We start from the raw sequence: 17590 nt of genomic DNA on the forward strand, positions 1-17590 counted from the left end.
AGCTCTGCTGGCTAGTAATTATTGTGTTACCCCATTATACAGTGTAGGAACCTGAAGCTTGAGTAACTTGCCCAAGGTCATATAGCAAGGAAAGTCACAAGGCAAAGAAAGATCTTGAACCTCCAAAGTCCATGATGTTTCCATTATACCATCCTTATAAAGAAACATGGAAAGAAATTAATACATAAAAGAATGATATTAAATGTTAAAACTCCCATGACAATTTTTTCCTTTGCAATCTCAGAATTATCCAGTAGGCTGTACCCCTGAATCAGTTTTCTATCGAAACCCCAAGCCATTAAACAGTGATTTTCTTAAGTGCTTCAGTTTTTTTTGTTGTTTTTTTTTTAAATTTTATTTAGTTTTGGCTGTGTTGGGTCTTTGTCGCTACGCGCGGGCTTTCTGTAGTTGCGGCTAGCCGGGGCTACTCTTCTTTGTGGTGCGCAGGCTTCTCATTGCGGTGGCTTCTCTTGTTGCGGAGCAGGGGCTCTAGGCACATGGGCTTCAGTAGTTGCAGCACACTGGCTCAGTAGTTGTGGCTCGCGGGCTCTAGGGCGCAGGCTCAGTAGTTGTGGCGCGTGGGCTTAGTTGCTCTGCGGCATGTGGGGTCTTCCCAGACCAGGGCTCAAACCCGTGTCCCCTGCATTGGCAGGCTGATTCTTAACTACTGCACAACCAGGGAAGTCCCCAGTTATTTTTTTATATATAAATTATTTTAAATGAAGTCTGTAACAGTAATTTACAAATTTTTGTATGTACACCTGAAAGAAGAAAATATTGTTTTTTGTGCATTGGTTTTAGGTCCTTAACTGATATTTTAGATTAAAATAGTACCCTATTAAAATTGTTTGTGAAAATTATTGATGCTTCCACAGCTAGGGACAAAGATTTATTTTATTCCACCCCTGTGAAAGCCAAGCCCTTTTATCACAGGCTGCCATACAGGCTTAGCTTGATTTGCAGAATTGTGATTAGTTTATCAGTATGGTTCCAAATGTAGCCAAGGCACAGTTATTTTAGAATCACCTAAGACTGTGGTTCTCAAAACATGGTCCCCAACCAGCAACATCAGCATCACCTGGGATCTTGTTAGGTAAACTCTCAGGCCCCACTCCAGACCTATGAATCAGAAACTCTAGATTGAGGTCCAGAAATCTGTGTTTTAACAAGCCCTCAGAGTGATTCTGATACACACTAAAGTCTGAGGACAACGAACCTAGGATAGTTATTGAAAGTAGAGATTTCTGCTTCTCACCCAGACTGAATCAGAATTTCTGGGGTCTAGAAATTTATATTTTAAAACAAATATCCTAGTGATTCTTAGACACAAAGAAGTTTGAGAACCACACTGGTCCATGTGGTGTGATTTGAGAGAACAAGAAGGGATCCTTCCCTTAACATCTCTCTCCACTTATTGATCAAAAGTTAATTAATTTGTAGAATTAAGCAAGGATATCTTCATTAGTTTCTAAATTCATTAAGTCATAAATATTTTAGAGTGAATTTATATTATTAACTAGATATTTCACCTTAATGGGAGAACTAGGAGAGTGGGCAATTAAAAGGGAGTATGTTACAAAGAGAGGCTACAAAAGCGTAACTTGAATACTTTGCCTTATAGTCACCTAAGATCTGGATTCAGATACAGTACCTCATATTTTTCATTAGGGGGATGTCAGTTTCTGTGTAACATCTTCAGCATCACATGCTTTGGCCAACTCCTACGCCCGAAAAAGAGAACCTAAGTTTACTTGGCAGTAATGAAGCAATAATTATATTCTGAGTATAGGTAATAATGTATTGTGGTGTTTATTTGGTGTGGGGTTTTTTTGTTTTTTGTTTTTTAGTGTAAATAGAACCTATATATTCAAGGGTAAGAAAACAAGACATGAGCACATAGGAAAATTAATCTCATTTACTTTGTAATATCACTTAAACTCTTTTCAAACAGTATATACTCAGCCAACTGACCAGACTAGGCTCTATTTGACTTCCTGTTGCTTCAAAACAAATACAGACACAACATGGATGACCCTCAAAAACATTACATGTGAAAGAAAGCAGACACAAAAGGACACATATTGTATGGTTCCGTTTATGTGAAATATCCAGAATAGGCCAATCCATAGAGATGGCAGATTAGCCGTTGTCAGGGGCTAGGGGAGGGGGTAATGTGGAGTGACTGCTTTTTGAGCAGGGGTGATGAAAATGTTCTAGAACTAGATCGGTAGTAATGGTTGCACAACATTGTGAAGGCACTAAATGCCACTAAATTGTACACTTTAAAATGACAAATTTTGTTATGTCTGTTTTCCACAATAAGAAACAAATACATACACAAAATAAAATCTTCCCTCAAAGGATGAAGATTGATAGTACTCAGGATATAGAAAAAGATGAGCTGTTGGAGTAGAAGGGAATTCTAATAATATATGCCAAAATGTTTTAAGCAGTGACGGTAAATTTGGGAAGAGTCAGGTTACAATGTTAAAAGCCAGCTCTCACTTAGATATATCCTTTGGCTTGCCAAAATCTAAAGCAAAAGCAAGCAAAGCTAAAAATCCCTTAAAATTTCCCCACAAACAGCTACAGCACAGCATATATTGATATAATTGTGATTAACACATTCATAGGCCAATCAGAATCCCAAGAGGTCTTCTTAGTGGGCGGGGCTTCGTAGGCAGCAGCCCACAACTGGTTTCTCACGTATCTCCACAGAAAGACATGGAGTGGGTTTCATGACTTACCCCTACCCTGACCCCTTTGCCACCAAGCCCCCAGGGCAAATATGGATCCCTCCTATGAAGAAATGTAAGAATGAAATCTTACACTGGCATTAATTTAATGCCTATAAGTGTCTATGTGACTAAAAATAAAGGCTATTCTCACTTTAATTTACTCCTTCAGAGAACTCAGAGATATTTACAGCTGTGACCTCAATTCTTGCCCTTTTCTATTCTCCCTCCTACTGTCTAGAAATCAAATTACTCTCCTAAAAATTCATCATGTCCCATCAGGTTTAGATTAAAAACTTTGTGTCTGAAAGCTTCAACTGAAAAACTGGAGAAGGTTGTGAACTGCTTTGGAATGAGACAAAATGGTGTCTGCTGTGCCTTCTGAAGAAGGGCTGCTCTTTGTGTGGGCGATTTTGTGAAATTCTGTGTCACCCACGCTACCCATTACAATGCTCAAAACATTCACATATCTGATGCAGAGGAAATGTAGCTGGTGCTGTATTTATTCCTGTTACCTCCTGTCTTGAAGCAAAATGCCAGTGCTTCATGCAGCCCGGAGTGGTAAACATCAGCTGGGAAGAAGCCTTTATTTAGGGAATTTATCAAAAAATGAATTTCTGAAGGCCAATATTAAGAAAAGTGGAAGCACTGTTTACAAAGTATACCATTGGTGAAAATAGATATTTTTAATGGTGAATTTCTGATACATTCATGAGCAGCATCACTTCTATTGTGGTCTCCTGTATTTGTAAATGATACACAGATTATTCCGCTTTGGATGCCCATCAACTGTGTGCATTCATAAAACAGATTTTTGTGCTCTTAAGGAGATATAATATATAATATAGGCTGAGGATTTGATACAGTGCTAATAAAATTAAATTTTTAAAAAGACCTGCCAAATGGGTAAGATGTTTGCCTTATATTAGTGACTATCATTTTGATGTGAAATCCACTTTAATGAACACCTGACAAAGAAACCTTTTAAAGGAATGATTATCTTTGACATGAATATATTCAGCTACTGTTTATACAATGAAATCTTAACTAGCTGGTAAAAATGGCACAATATTACGATGAGTATAGATAACACTATATAAAGAAAATGTAAAGGCTGCCTGAAGAGTTAATGACTAATTCTGTTGTCTGAGCTGGCGCTTCAGTGACGATTTGCTCTGAGAAAAGCTTATGTTTATGGTATTTTGGGTGCAGTCTGTAAATTTGAATTATACCTAGGGCCTCATCAATGCTGTGTATAAATTACAGAAATTACCAAAGCAAGAAAGCTTTATGTTTGCATTCTATTTTCAGATACAAGGTAAGATAATTATAATTTATTACCCAGTAACTGTATTTTATGTCTTAAAATTGAAAAGTAAGGTATAAAATGGAAAGTATTTGAGTATGAAGGTAATGATACTTAAAAATGTTGACCTCACTGCATTTTTCACCTTTAGACGACATGCTAAAGCAAAGGTAAATAACTATTTTATTACACAGTGCTCTAATTATGTTCAGAGAGAAGGAATGAAAACTATAAATGCTTATAAAATATAGGCCATAATGACAGGTTAAGTTATTATTAGCCTGAAGAAAAGAAGGCTAAGTTTCGAATTTGTGAGTCCACAACTAAAGAAAAGATACGTAAACAGGCAATCTATTCATTGTTCTTCATTTCCACAGAAGACAGCAGTTACATTAAATTGGTTAAGTAAAGAACATTCTCAGCAGTGTGGCAAAGAATAACAAAAGAAAATACAAAATACTTCTCCTTGATGATTTTGAACAAAGAGGACATGCACTATAGGTAAAAATTTCCCTAGTGGCTGAGGTTTGAAATGATATGCTTCTTGCTGATCATGTGATTCTATGGAAACATATTCTCTAAAATAATGCAGTACTGTGTTGTCCCAAGCAGGTGGAAATGTCTTTTGTGTTTAGTGTAAATTAAGTGGTTTTAGCATTGAACTGCACTAATTTAGGAAGTTCCCACTGGTCATCAGGGAAATCCAAATGAGGACTGTGCATTCTGTGTCTCCCAGTTAATCATAGAGGAGGACATCAGGGAGAAGTTGGGAAATGTAAACAAAGCGATTGAAAAATGGATAAGGACATTAAATAAAACTATTTTAGAACAATGATTTTCAATCTTGGTTGCAATTATAAACATTTGGGGAAGCTTTTTCAAAAATACCAATGCCTGAGTCCTGCTGGCTTGGGCTAGGACCCTGGCATAGGTCTTTTTAGAGCCAGGTATGAAAATCACTGTTTAGGACTTTTAAGGATCTTCAATGCTCATAAAATCAAGCAAAGTATGATGTAAAAAAATCTCGACACCATCTATTGTTTCAGAGTATTTTTTAAACATAAAATACAAATAAATACTATCAACTGCCCATCTAGCCACGGACCCATGACTGGTATGATTTAGTAGAAGTGTATGATGTAGTACTAAGAAGAAGAGCACTGAATCAGAACAGGTGCAACCTAGCCCTGGCTCCACCATTGGTGAGATGTGTGACTCTGGACAACTTACTTTTTCACTCCAGACTTTAATTTCTTCATTCATAAAGTGAGCGAACTAAATAGCCTTCAGGTCTCTTCTGGTTTCCTGATTCTCTGGCAATGTGTGATGATTGTGCAGCTTTTTGCAGGAATCTGTGCTTAAAACATATTTTCCCATTTGAAAGTTATAGCAACAGCCTTACAATAGAGAGTATCAAGGTATCTTATTAATTCTATTTCAGTATATTTCTAATAACCAGTTTTTTTAATTGAGGTATTGTTGGTTTACAATATTATATTAGTTTCAGGTATATAACACAGTGATTCAAAATTTTTATAGGTTATACTCCATTTAAAGTTATTATAAAATATTCACTATATTCCCTGTGCTGTACAATGTATCCTTTTTCCTATTTATTTTATACATAGTAGTTTGTACCTCTTAAAACCCTACCCTTATCTTGCCCCTCCCCACTTCCCTCTCACCACTGGTAACCATTAGTTTGTACTCTATATCTGTGAGTCTGTTTCTGTTTTGTTATATTCATTCGTTTTATTTTTTAGATTCCACATACAAGTGATAACATACAGTATTTGTCTATCTCTATCTGACTTATTTCACTAGGCATAGTACCCTCTAGGTCCATCCATGTTGTTGCAAATGGCAAACTTTCATTCTTTTTTTATGGCTGAGTAGTATTTCGTTCCGTATTGTGTGTGTGTGTGTGTGTGTGTGTGTGTGTGTGTGTATCACATCTTCTTTATCCATTCATCTGTTGACGGATACTTAAGTTGCTTCCATATCTTGGCTATTGTAAATAATGCTGCTATGAACATTGGGGTGCATGTATCTTTTTAAATTGTTTTTGTTTTCTTTGGATATATACCTAGGAATGAAATTGCTGGATCATCTGGTAGTTCTATTTTTAGTGTTTTTGAGGAACTTCTGTAATGTTTTCCATAGGAACTGCACTACTTTGTATTCCTACCAACAGTGTACAAGGGTTCCCTTTTCTCCACATCCTCACCAACATTTGTTATTTATGGTCTTTTAGACATTCTGACAGGTGTGAGGTGATATCTCATTGTGATTTTGATTTGCATTTCTCTAGTGATTAGCAGTGTTGAGCATCTTTTCACATCTGTGTTGGCTATCTGTATGTCTTCTTTGGAAAAATATCTATTCAGGTCTTATGCCCATTTTTTAATAGGGTTGTTTGAGGTTTTTTGATATTGAGTTGTATGAGCTGTTTGTATATTTTGGATATTAACCTCTTATTGGTCATCATTTGCAAATATTTTCTTCCATTCAGTAGGTTGTGTTTTCATTTTGTCGATGGTTTCCTTTGCTGTACAAAAGCTTTTAAGTTTAATCAGGACCCACTTGTTTATTTTTGCTTTTGTTTCCTTTGCCTTAGGAAACAGATCCAAAAAATATTGCTACAATTTATGTCAAAGAGTGTTCTGCCTATGTTTTCTTCTGGGAGTTTTTTGGTTTCCAGTTTCACAACCAGTTTTAAATGACTATTGACCTAAGTCAACTCATCAAGTTGAAGACAATATTGTGACAGACTTTATGCACGTGTAACTCAGCAAATATTTTTGAGCACCTATTGTGTTCCAGACACTGTTCTAGAAACTGTGATGATGCAAAGATAAAAGAGACACAGTCCTTATTGTCAATAAGTTGATGGTTCTGTAGAAAAGACAAAATGAAGAGTGGAGTCCAAGTTTTTTAACCTTTAAAAAGCACATACTTTTCTATCAATATTCCCACAAACAATAGCAATAGCCCTCGGGGAGAACTGTGGGAAATCTGTTCTTTTACTGGATTTGCTTCCCAAATAAGTTCTATAAATCTCCAAGGAACACTTCCATGTTCCACAATCTGTCTGATGATCATTGACCAATTGACTAGCCATCTTGATCTGGACGTTAGAGCTCCATATTCCACAGTTTATTTTTTGATGTCCTGTAAGTGCCTTTTAGTGCTGCTGCTGCTCTTCTTTGCTTCACACTAGATGCGTGCACAAAGTTCTCCCTTAATTCCCTAGAGCACAGCCAAGCCTACTGAAATACTTAACGCTTAACTGAAGGCTTAGGGATAATTCAAGCACAACATAGAAAGTACCTTTTAACTCAGCTGCCATTAAAAGAGACTTGCTACTCTTAGGATCTTCCATCAATATTAAATATAAATAAATTGATATTGTATGTCAGAGACTGTTCCATGTGTCAGGTCACCCCAGTTATCTACACATTGTGGAGTTTCTACACTTACCCCTCCTTTGTCTATTAACTGGGAAGAAGTCTGCCCTCTCCCAGTCCCTGCCCAGGCCTACCTCATCTCCCACCGAAGGATGATTGACAGTGGAAACACCCAATTCCTTCACCCTCACCCAGCCTCAGGGGAATAGACAAGACAATGCCACAGTTTAGAAGACATACTTCAAAGTCTGGGTTATTCAATAAAAAAACCCATAGATGCGTTGCCAAGAGTTCAGCCACGGTAAAGCTGTTCCAAGGCCATCCCAGATCTTCACTCTAACACGATGTTAAGTGAAAGCCCAAAATGGACTGTTCCAAACCAGTCTGTGAGAAAAAAATTCTTTTATAAAAGATATACATATCTCCTGGGTCAGGGGTGGGAGGTGGGTTCAGAGGCAAGATTAAATACTTAGGAAAAAACTTAACATTATCTGTCTCTGTCTCTGCAAGGGTGTATTTATGCTAAAGACAACAGAATGTACAATGATCAGTGGCTTGTTTCACATCTCTGTCTGAAGTACTAGCTTTCAGATTAAAGATGACTTAATATTCTTCTCCAAGAACAATGGTGGTTGTTATGTTTATAAAAGTATTCTAGTGATTTTCCTAAAGCAAAAGAATCTGCTTCAAAGGTGAATGATTGTTTCCACTACTAACCCGTTTTAAATGATCTTTCCAGTTAAGAAAAAAACAAACTTGATTTCATTTTAATATCCTACTATAAGGGTGAGAAAGGCCCCTATTTAGACTGGGGACAGTAGGAGTGAGGACAGAGGAGCCACCCAGGACAGAGAATGACTGAAGAGAGTCCTGAAGTTTGGGTAGGAGCCAATGACCTGAGGTAGGGAGGTCAGGAGAGCATGATTCAGACAGGTGGAGCAGCATTTGTGAAATCTTAGAGACCAGAGAGGAGGGTGCCTTCAAGAGGAGGTGACATTTTGGGTGCGAGTTCGCAGAGGGGGCGACATTTTGGTTGGGCAGTTTTGACATTTGCACCTATTTTGTGACTCTAAAAGTGCCAAGCTATTAAACTTTGCTTTTTGAAAATCACTAGGTAATTTGTATTGTAAAGTGTAAAACAGACACTCTCACTCCCTCTCTTATTCAAAGTTGGGGGGGCGGCACCAGGGAGGGATAGTTAGGTTGAAACTACAATGAATTGTTGCAGACTCTATCAAAGACTCTGTAGTTTGTGAACTATTTCCAAATGGACATAAAAGTCCTCTTTCCTAAGGTTTTATCATGGAAGATTCTCTGTACCTAATACTGTACTGTAGGTATTCTATATACTTTTAATGATGAATGAATGAATCATTATGGGGAGGTTATGAAGGATTTTAATACAATTCCTTAAATAAGTGTCTCATTTCTAATCCTCCCAACCCCAAATAAGAGATTCAACTACCTTAATGAGATAATCTCACTTACATTATCTCATTTAATCATCATAACAACCCCATGAAGTACATAATGTGATTTTCATTTTATGGACGTAGAAACCTAAGCTCAAGGTAAGTGATCCAAGGTCACAGGTTAGAAATGAAAAAAAGTGGGTTTTGAATCCAGGTCTGTTGCTTCTGTTTCATTAATTCAATAAACATCCACTGAAGCATGTCCACAATTTCTCCTATTGAAACCTCAATCGAAGCAACCCACTGTTGAAACGCTAAACCACATGAGGACAAGTACTTAGAAATAGACCCCATTATTGACTAGAACCATTTTGTGAACTATATTAAAAGCTTCCAATATCTGTCACAAATAAAGAATTTAGAGGGATTCTGGTTGATCAATTGTATTCTATGACAAACTGTTCTACTCTGAGATATAAAGAAGGGTTGGTTGCCTTTAGTGGCCTCAACCTCTGTAAAGGTTATGATGCCTCCCCATCCCCTCAACCTCTCAAACATATTTCAAAAAAATGTTTTAATCTGATTTATAAAATCAGTGTAATGTAGTTTATTAAAGTATACTTCTCTCTCCTAATGACAGCTTACATGCTATTTATTTAAGCACATACTTAAATTTGCTCTTTGCTTAATCCAATCTGGGATACCAGATGCATTTGTACATTTTCTTTGGCATTGTGCTCTACTTGTATAATTGTTGATTAATTTGGAAACCAGAGATCAGTTGATAAACTAACCTACTGGATAAAGGCTATAATTTTATTCTCAAGTGGAAAGAGATTATGGTCTCCTGGGCTTTGAAGGGAGTAATACAAGCTACAGAAGCTTCTTTGCTCCTGCTCCAGGTGGGTGGAATGGTTGATGTGGTGTGGTGTGGTATGTAACTCGTGTGCCATAGAAATCTTGTTCAAAAATTGTGGCCTGTTTATTTTGGTATAGGAAATTTTGACACTTTTGAACATAAAATGTCTGAAGAGGTTCTTGCTGCCCCCAGTGAACTAGAAATTAACATTTTTGAAATAATGTCCTTGCCATCTTGAAACTTGAGCCTTGTTGGAAGATGGAGGGAACGAAAGTGTCCACAGAACTGAGAAGTCATTGTGAGACCAAAAATCGAGGCAGGCAGCTCCATATAATCACTGGATCAGTTTATCATAGGGTAACTTACTCACATGGTAGGATCTGGATCGGGTAGACAATGATCTGGAAGCATTCACAGCTGCACTCCTCACCACTGAGGGGTCATTGGATAATTTTATAGTTAACCTGGGGTATGAAAGTAGGTGCTTGGAAGCAGGACATGCATTCCTAAATCAAGATTTATGAGTGGGTAACTAGTCTCGTGGTCACCAGGAATACGTCAGCAAGGGTTTTCATCATTGTTTGGGGACTAACAGAGCATAGAGGCCACCTGGTCCTAATGATTATTAAACAATACCTGTTAACTGCAAAGCCCTTGACGACAGAGAAGTGATTTACCACACAGTACAGTCCTGGGTAGGGTCAGTGAAAGGACAGGAGGAACTGTAAAACACAAGGTTGTGTCAGTTATGCTAACAGCCATATAAGCCTTCATTAATTCTTTTTAAATCAGTGGTGGGAACTGTATAATCTTATAATTGTAACCTACCAATAAAGCTCTCTATACTCTTCTTAAAGAAACATATTACAAGCAATCTGAAATATATAATTGATTAGCAATTAACTAGAAAAATTGTTAGACAACTAATACTCTATTGTATCGATAAAGACAGATAAATCTTGAGTTACAAATTAAGTCTTGTGTTAAATTTCTTTTCTTTCGTGAGGGTAAGGGGAAATCAGAACACAGAAATATTTTAAAATATCAGAATCATTATATTATGGAGGCAAGGAACCCAGATATTTTCCTGACATTGAGCAGTGCAAAATTTGGTTTGAAATATCCTGAACTCTGTGGATGTCCTGGCTCTGCCATTTTCTAATTGTGTGACCTTAGGTAAGTCACTTCTTTAAAATTCAGTTACTTTATCTATAAAACAAGTATAATAATAGTACCTACTTCTAGGGCTCTTTTAAGGGTAAAATAAGAAATGCAGTCAAGTGTATAGCATAATGCTAGAATCTTGGACATTGTGTATGTTCAATAAATTAAATGCTATTATAATTATTTTATTAAAAGCATTTTACAGTTCGTAGCACTAGCTGTTCTAATCAGAGCCATCTGTCAAAATTGAGAGTCAAGTGAGATCTGTATTTTCCTTCACAGTACCAGAGGTAATGACCTCCCTCCACAGAATCCCCACACAGCACTTCACTCATACTTAAAGACTAGCATCTGATGTCTATAGTCAGAAATGACTATGGCTGGCTAGAAATGTCTGAGCCTGTCTTTCCCACTAGATTATAAATTCTGGAGGACAGGAGCCACGTATTTTGAATTGAATTTTAATTGCCTCCCCAACTGCGATCACACTGCCTGCATATAGTTTAATGACCAGCAAAGGTAAAATTTCAGTCAACAGTCCATCTCTGCAATCCTAAGTTGTACAATGGAACCTCCACCTGACCTGTCTCTAGTCAGGGACCCAGCACTCTAGGGTGAATGCTAATGGGGGTCCTATATGGAGCTGCAGGGTGAGAACCTTCAAAGGGTGGGAAGAGGACCTGGCTTTGCTGGTCTTTGCAAAGAATATTTGTGATGGTATTATGAGACCTGAAGTCCTATTTCTGCTAATAAATCTGCTTCCCTTCTAAACATACATACTCATGCACAGGTACACACAACCACATGTAACCACACGCACCATCCTCCTCATTCAATGTTAGTCCTGACCTGAACTATAATTGGGCTCTTTATAATACCACTTGAATGGTGTAAAACTCCATGGAAATAAAATTAGAAAAGCCCATCATGTGGTGTGTTTATTGTAATGCATAGGTATATCCATTTTAGAAGTGGGTGGTATTTTACATGGCTTTTTGGTATTACTTGAGGATAATGATTACTTCAGACCTTTTTGCTGATTTCGCTGTAGTGTTCTGGAGAGGAATTTTAGACATAAGTTATATAAAGATCTGAACACAATTCTGTCAATTCAATTCACCAAATCTCTTTTGAGCTTCTGTTACAAAGAATTGAACTAGGCAATATTGGGGATACATAAACAAGTAATAGGGCATAGTCCCTCGTCTCTAGAGAGGCCATAATTTAACATCATCACCATTGTCGAAGAGTATTTCTTAATGATTCCATTATACACAGTATGCTGTTTGGGGTATGAAGCTGGTTAAGCAAACATCAAAGCCTCCTCAAATCCTCTTTTGAAAAAGAGAATGTATATAAATGGATAAATAATAATATGCGAGTTCCCAAGACTTACTCTTGACAAGCAACACAAACACCAAAAATATGAAATACATTCAGTTAAAAATTATAATGAAGCCTAATTTATCCAGTATTATCAAAGAATGAAAATACTTATGTGTTTTAATTTTTCTGATAATGGAAATGTTATTCCTTTTAAAGCACCAATCTTTTTAAATATTAACCAATGAAAGGTGTTTTTCTTTCTAAAATGTATGATCTATTTCCCCTGCATTGTAAAATTATATATCCTGAACTAAATCTAACACTTTCTTAGTGAGACTGGAGTATCATTGTGAGCATAGTATGCTGTACTGTAAATAGGGAACTTTTCAGGAACAATATTGAGGTGTGCAGAGCTATTTTTCCATACTAAATGGACTCAGACTATACTTTTTTGGTTCATCATTTTACTTATTATAAGTATTTTTAAAAATCTTGTTCCCTTAGTGGTTTAACTGTCCCACTAAGTTACTATTGCTCTGCAGTAAACCACCCCAAATTTAGTGGCATAAAAAATTATTTTATTATGCTCTCAGATACTGTAGATCAAGAATTAAGAAAGGGTGTGTGGAGACAGTTCTCTGCTCTACGACGCCTGGCCCCTGAGCTAGGAAGACTCAGGTGACTAGCAGTGACTTTAATAGCTGGAATCTGGAACAGCTGGGACTGGAGGATCTCACTCCATGATCACTCACTCACCTGTCTGGCACCTGGGCTGGGACATCTAAAGGCTGGTCTCAGCTGCAACTATTGACTGGAACACCTACACATGGCCTCTTAACATGGTTTAAGATTTGCACAGCATGGTGACTGAGTTCTGAGATGGAAAGCCCCAAAATGGGGCTTCCAGAGGGTGAGAAACAGGTGTAAGCTTCATGGCCTTTCCTCATGGCCTCAGAAATCATACAACACCATTCTATTAGCAACAAATGAGTCATGAGTTCAGCCCAAAATTCAAGGAAACAAGATTTAGAGTTTACTTACTAATGGTGCAGTGGCAAGGTTACACTGCAGGAGAGCATGAGGGATGGGAGAGATTGCTGGGACCATCTTTGAAAAATACAATCTGTCAGCAGCCATTTCTTATCGTTATTGACATATCTCCCCTGTAGGCTTCCCAAACGCTTAAGGTTTCAGTTCTAAAGTGGCAAAACAAACCAGCTTTCCAAAATTGAACGTAAAATCAAATATGCAGTCATTTGACTGAGGCAGTCATAAGGGTTCTCTTATGAATGAGGTGACTGAGTTTTAATATATGCACCTGATGGTAGCCACTCTGGCTGCCCTGAGGCTTTTCCTCACTGTTTTCCAAACAGTGCAGCCAGTGACAGAGACCTCAGGAGAAACCAAACCTGCCAACTCCTTGATCTTGGACTTCCAGCCTCCAGAACTGTGAGGAAATAAATTTTTGTTGTTTAAGCCAGCAGTCCCCAAACTTTTTGGCACCAGGGACCAGTTTCGTGGGAGACAATTTTTCCACGGACCTGGGGGTGGTGGGGGGCGGTTCAGGCGGTAATGGGAGCGATGGGGAGCAGCAGATGAAACTTCGCTCACTCTCCCGCCCGGCGCTGACCTCCTGCTGGTTCCTAACCGGTAGTGGTCCTTGGCCCGGGGGTTGGGGACCCCTGGTTTAAGCCATCCAGTTGTTGGATTTCTATATGGCAGCTCCAGATGACTTAAACTGGATGACTGACTTCTCAGAGGATATGGTCCTTGTCCTACTGCTCTACTGCTCCTCTCATCTGTGCTCTTCTTTCTCTGCCCATGTATTCTCACGTTCCTATGCCATTGCTTATGCTATTCTTTCTATGCAGAAGGTTCTTCCCTCTGTGTCTGGGCCTATTAACTCATCTCTCAAGACTCAACTCAGATGTCATCTTTTCTGTGTTTTACTTAACCATGATCACTACATCTCTGTGCACATACCTTGATTTCATCATTTTTGATATTGAATGATAATTAGCCATCTCTGAGCCCCTCCCCCTTGCTATAGAATAAGATGTTTGAGGGGAGGGACTGCATTCTGGTTCCTCCAGTTTCTGATACAGAGCCTGACATTAGTAGGTGCTCAATACGTTTGTTGATTTAATACATTATACTAGAAACCTATAAAATGTAAGACCTGGACGACACCTTGCTGATGATCTAATCCAGACTCTCATTTTACAAGTGAAGAAAATGCAGTCTGAAAAGGTTATTTCAGACAGATATTCTAAAGGAAATTACCATCATGCTTCTAGTTAGTACCAAAAGCATCCTGAAAGGTAATAATTTGGGGGGATGATTGAACAATTGAAAAGGCACGAGCTCATATAGCTGAGAATGGGAATGTTTTCCAGACACTGGGTAGGGCATCCAGGAAGGTTTGGAGACAGAGATGGATGACTGAGCCAATGTGTGCACATTAAAATATGTTACTGTGATTTGGAAGGTCTGTTCACAAATCTTCAAAAGAACCTACACATTAAATTTTATTATTATTATTATCTATATCCCCCAATTCTTCCTGCCTAGTTTTTGATGAATAGGTTGTTAGAGACACAAGCTATAGCTTTATTTAACCATAAATTCCTTTATTTTCTGAACAAACCATTGAGAATAGTGCTGCATGTATATGCTGGTAAGTGCAGATAAGTTAAAATAATAAAAGCACATTTTCTCTCTTATCTCAGTATTCCCACCCAATTAAACCTTGAGTAAGAGCAAAGATATCAAGCATCACCTTACAGTTTATTTTTCCTGACAAAATTCCAAGGATAGGTGGGGCTATCATCTTTGGTCCCTCATCCATCCTCCCTCAGAAATACTTTACATTCAATCCATAGGGGAAAAATGCTAAGAGTTGTGAGAGTATGATTAGTCTCTTGTCTCCGAAAATCTATTGACAATTTGGACTGCAAAAAATAATATGTGAGAAAAACCCATTTGTCTTCTGTTTTTTGAATGGTCTTTCTGTCTACAGAGATAAACAAAACAAAAAAATAAACGTAACAAACAGCAGAAAAGGCACAAAAGAAGTCTAAAATTCCATGTTTTCATTATGGAGATGATGATATTATCAATACATAAACATCACAAGGGGCTGTTGTGAGACTTTAGTCAGATGACATAGTAAAGAGCTTATTTCAATGCCTGGCACTCCCTGTGTGAGTGCTCACAAAGCTGTAAAATGCTTGCCGCAAACATTGGCTAGTAATTCCACATGGCAGTATCACTTTCCAAGGGGGTGAACTTGTGATAATTACTTAGGTTTATGACCCTCAGTTTTCTTACCTCTTAAGTGGGGAAACTGATGCCTTTCTGTGGGGTGGTTGTGAAGATTTGCTGAAATGATAAAAGAGAAGGGCACACTGCCAGGCACTTCACAAAGGTAGACTTCCTTTTTTTTTTTGAATCTTTGAGTTTTATTTTATTTTTTTATACAGCAGGTTCTTATTAGTTATTCATTTTATACATATTAGTGTATACATGTCAATCCCAATCTCCCAATTTATCACACCACCACCACCACCCCGCCACCACTTTCCCCACTTGGTGTCCATACGTTTGTTCTCTACATCTGTGTCTCAATTTCTGCCCAGCAAACCGGTTCATCTGTACCATTTTTCTAGGTTCCACATATATGCGTTAATATACAATATTTGTTTTTCTCTTTCTGACTGACTTCACTCTGTATGACAGTCTCTGGATCCATCCACGTCTCTACAAATGACCCAATTTCATTCCTTTTTAGGGCTGAGTAATATTCCATTGTATATATGTACCACATCTTCTTTATCCATTCATCTGTCGATGGGCATTTAGGTTGCTTCCATGACCTGGCTATTGTAAATAGTGCTGCAATGAACATTGGGGTGCATGTGTCTTTTTGAATTATGGTTTTCTCTGGGTATATGCCCAGTAGTGGGATTGCTGGGTCATATGGTAATTCTATTTTTGGTTTTTTAAGGAACCTCCATACTGTTCTCCATAGTGGCTGTATCAATTTACATTCCCACCAACAGTACAAGAGGGTTCCCTTTTCTCCACACCCTCTCCAGCATTTGTTGTTTGTAGATTTTCTGATGATGTCCATTCTAGCTGGTGTGAGATGATACCTCATTGTAGTTTTGATTTGCATTTCTCTAATAATTAGTGATGTTGACCAGCTTTTCATGTGCTTCTTGGCCGTCTGTATGTCTTATTTGGAGAAATGTCTATTTAGGTCTTCTGCCCATTTTTGGATTGGGTTGTTTGTTTTTTTAATTTTGAGCTGCATGAGCTGTTTATATATTTTGGAAGTTATCCTTTGTCTGTTGATTCGTTTGCAAATATTTTTGCCCATTCCGAGGGTTGCCTTTTCGTCTTGCTTGTAGTTTCCTTTGCTGTGCAAAAGCTTTGAAGTTTCATTAGGTCCCATTTGTTTATTTTTATTTCCATTACTCTAGGAGGTGGATCAAAAAAGATCTTGCTGTGATTTATGTCAAAGAGTGTTCTTCCTGTTTTCCTCTAAGAGTTTTATAGTGTCCGGTCTTACATTTAGTTCTCTAACCCATTTGAGTTTATTTTTGCGTATGGTGTTAGGGAGTGTTCTAATTTCATTCTTTTACATGTAGCTGTCCAGTTGTCCTAGCACCACTTATTGAAGATACTGTCTTTTCTCCATTGTATATCCTTGCCTCTTTTGTCATAGATTAGTTGACCATAGGTGTGTGGGTTTATCTATGGGTTTTCTATCCTGTTTTATTGGTCTATATTTCTGTTTTTGTGCCAGTACCATATTGTCTTAATTACTGTAGCTTTGTAGTATAGTCTGAAGTCAGGGAATCTGATTCCTCCAGCTTCATTTTTTTCCCTCAAGACCACTTTGGCTATTCAGAGTCTTTGGTGTCCTCATACAAATTTTAAGATTTTTTTGTTCTAGTTCTGTAAAAACTGCCATTGGTAATTTGATAGGGATTGCATTGTATCTGTAGATTGCTTTGGGTAGTATAGTCATTTTCATAAAATTGATTCTTCCAATCCAAGAACATGGTATATCTCTCCATCTGTTTGTATCACCTTTAATTTCTTTCTTCAGTGTCTTATAGTTTACTGCATACAGGTCTTTTGTCTCCCTAGGTAGGTTTATTTCTAGGTATTTTATTATTTTTGCTGCAGTGGTAAATGGAAGTGTTTCCTTAATTGCTCTTTCAGATTTTTCATCATTAGTGTATAAGAATGCAAGAGATTTCTGTGCATTCATTTTGTATCCTGAAACTTTACCAAATTCATTGATTAGCTCTAGTAGTTTTCTGGTAGCATCTTTAGGATTCTCTATATATAGTATCATGTCATCTGCAAAC

At 37.6% G+C, this 17590-nt stretch overlaps 1 long non-coding RNA gene across 2 annotated transcripts in view; it reads left to right on the forward strand.

The window, feature by feature from the left end:
* LOC132428485 (uncharacterized) overlaps nt 1-17590 on the forward strand; it is a 253274-nt gene that overhangs the window by 97720 nt on the left and 137964 nt on the right. The gene's annotated exons all lie outside the window — the stretch shown is intronic.

The sequence above is a fragment of the Delphinus delphis genome, chromosome 7, assembly GCF_949987515.2.
Source record: "Delphinus delphis chromosome 7, mDelDel1.2, whole genome shotgun sequence".
Taxonomy (NCBI): Eukaryota; Metazoa; Chordata; class Mammalia; order Artiodactyla; family Delphinidae; genus Delphinus; species Delphinus delphis.